This window comes from Meleagris gallopavo, chromosome 5, assembly GCF_000146605.3.
Source record: "Meleagris gallopavo isolate NT-WF06-2002-E0010 breed Aviagen turkey brand Nicholas breeding stock chromosome 5, Turkey_5.1, whole genome shotgun sequence".
Taxonomy (NCBI): domain Eukaryota; kingdom Metazoa; phylum Chordata; class Aves; order Galliformes; family Phasianidae; genus Meleagris; species Meleagris gallopavo.
Window position 1 is genome coordinate 33531124 of NC_015015.2, and position 3130 is coordinate 33534253.

At 38.4% G+C, this 3130-nt stretch overlaps 1 protein-coding gene across 1 annotated transcript in view; it reads left to right on the top strand.

The window, feature by feature from the left end:
* NUBPL (nucleotide binding protein like) overlaps positions 1–3130 on the top strand; it is a gene marked incomplete at its 5' end in the record, with an annotated part of 81692 nt that overhangs the window by 30064 nt on the left and 48498 nt on the right. The gene's annotated exons all lie outside the window — the stretch shown is intronic.

Consider the following 3130-nt stretch of genomic DNA (forward strand, 5'->3'; position numbering starts at 1 on the left):
TTTTTTTTACTTCCTATGCATTTCAGGTATTTATCGTGACTTACACAACTTTCTCTTCTGTTTAGTTGCTTTATAACTGAAGAGTTCCTCTTCAGGCAAGAGGGAAAGTTGATTCTTATTCTGTTTACCCATTTGCCTTACATAAAGCTGTATTTGATGACTGAATTACCCAATTTTTAAAGAGTTTTCTTGTATTTTTCTTTAAAGTACTTTGAAGGTGTCTAAAGGATTAAATGTATAGGTATCTGTACTTGTCTGTAACTGTATTCCTTTATACACTAAGAATTCTTGGATGGCGTTTGACATATGACAGGTACATGAAAATCATGATGTACGATCTCGGTAATGCAGGTAGATTGTTGGTTATTAAATTCCCTGGCATATGGAAGCAGGGTGGCTTTCTTATTTCTTAACAGATTTTTTCCTTCTTAGTGTGAATAGATCTGTAAAGTGTTAATGAGACAAACAACTGAAAAAATACGTTGTTTTTATATTTGGACTTTGAAGTGACCCATTATGTTTTGTAGCTGACATCTATTCCAGAGATTTAATGTATACAGCTTAGAGATCACTGGGTTTCTGTATACGTTCTGAAAATGCTTCCAACCTTTGTGCTGCCTTAATGACTAGAAAAGAAGTAGTGCTTTTTTTCTTTTTCTGTAGCCTGTTTCCAGTTTTAACTAAATTCTCCTCTTCTTCTAACACAGATTTCAGAATAGTGACAAATGTTGCCCTAGTCAGCAGTGTGAGCACTCCAAAATTTAAGGAAGAAACCCTTTGTCTAGACTTGGCATTTAAAACTAAGGGGCATCCATGCCATTAGCTGTGGAAGGCTGTTCTGCCCTCTTCATGTGTCGCATTGCATTGGCCAGACTCGCACAAAAGTACAGAGCCTAAAACCTCAAAGACATAGCTCAAGTTAGCACCTGCTGTATTCATATTCTCAACCTGGGAGACTGAAGGCCTTTGGCATGCATGCACTGCAATATTACTACAATCAGTGCTGTCCCCAGATGGGAGCATGTGCCAGTAGCCCAGTAGAGGGTGTGGATGATGCCATGCATTGAGCTCATAAGCCTCCTAGGAGCTGGGGAAGCGGATGTACACTGCTAACGCAGGGTCCCTTAATGTAGAGGGCATCAGTAATTTCCCTGACAAGTGAAACCTCACTTCTGAAAGAGGAGGGCTGAAGAAGTAGTTAATCTCTTGTGCTTGTGGGCAGGATGATTTTTTTATTTTACTGAAATTTTTTTTTAAACTATAGTTCTGAATTTTTTTCTGTGAAGATACCATTAAAGCACAGGCACAGAAGTTTTAATAGCTCACCATTGTTATCTGTTGGAGAAGTTTTTTTTTTTTGTTTTTTTTTTTTTTTCTTATTTAGCACATACTTCAGAAACTGCTTCCTCATTTGCGTAGGTCCCCTTCAGCTCTCATTCCTTTACTGGGAGTGTCCTGACTCAGTACTGTTGTCTTGACATATTTGTTATAGAAGTGAATTCTAAATACAGAAAAACTGATGTAACTTATTTATTTGAGAGTTACCTGAAGTTTGTACTTGAACAGTAATGTTGCTGAGGAGCTCTGAGTAAGCATCAAGTAGAAAGCTGAGAAAAGAAAGGGGGGAGGCTAGCAAAACTTGTACTCTGCTTTGAACTGCTGTTGCTGCAAGAATTTTAAATGGTCATTACCACTGCCCCATACAATCTGTATTGTAAGTTTTCTAGCACCATTTCCATTTCTGTCTGTGAACATCTTGACAGATCAATGGCAAGGGAACAAATAGAAGAGAATAGGCATAATCCTGAAGTGATCCAAGTATTACAAGATTGGCTGCTGTACATTATAGGGTATATTGTGGCAGTTGTTTGCTGAGTAGTCTTTCAGAAGGGAAGTGGTGCTGCAGTGGGCTGCCAATTTAATAGTTGCAATAGTCATACCAGAAATACAAGTGAAAGGGAATCTTGTTCAGAGTGTAAAGGGTATCAGCTGTTGGTTTCTTGCATCTTAACAGATATGAAATAACAGTTCATCAGGTCAAAATATAAGCATGGAATTAAAAAAAATAATCAAGTTAGGGAAAAAAAAAAAGGGGAGGGGGGGGCTGCAGGTATAAATGAAGTGCTTATTTCAGCATGAAGTGTTTATGTATATTTGTCACATCAGTAAAGTTGAGTCACTACCTACTTGTCCCCTGCCTCCTGCTGTAAGCTGTAGGGCTGGTTTCAGCAGACAGAGAAGGGATTGCCCAGAAGTAATTGGGATGTGATGCATTCCTATATGGAAACAGGATTTGAACTCAGAGATCCTTATGGGTCCTTTCCAACCTAGGGCATTCTTTGATTCCCTGATATGGATTATGCATGTCAGCAGTTCTATTAAGTGGAAACAGTGAGTGTAGTGAACCCAGAGAAACTGCATTCTTTTTGAGGCAGGGGTCTCTGGTTGATTAACAGCAGAATTTCTTACCCTGACATGTCACTGTAACTTATGTTTTTGAAGACTATTCAAATCTTATATGGCAAGAATCTTCTATTTGTTCCTTGTTGTGCCTCTCTAGAGCAGCAAGAACATCTTGGGCATTAGCAGCATCTTTGGCGTAGTATAGTTTCAAACTAAGATCTCGGCACTGCTAAGCACATAAGGAACCTTTACAGCTCGCAATGTGCTTCTGAAAAGAATGAACGCATTTTCCCAGAAAGACAATGAAGCTTCTCCTGCAGTGGCTCAATTGAAAATGAAAAGTCATTAAAATACATTTCCTATTATCTAATTTTATTTCCTCTGTCTCTTCCTTGCTCCTTCTTCTAGCAACATTGTAATGCCTCTGTTTAATAGAATGTATGTATTGAATGAAAATGAAATGAACTTTCACTGGGAGAAATGTAATTGGAAAATAAAGAACACAGGGAAGTTAGCAGAAATGATGCAAGCCTTTCAGTGCAGAGCGTTTGCACACGAATGAAAGAAAATGGTGCCTTGCACTTGGACCAATTTCATCCCCTGTAGATAGATGCTGAATGAACATTGCAGAACACAAAAATGATTGTATTAGAGAAACCCAAAGCTGACTAGGGCTGTATTCCTAAGATCCAGTCTTGCCCTTAAAAAAAACAAAAAACAACACACA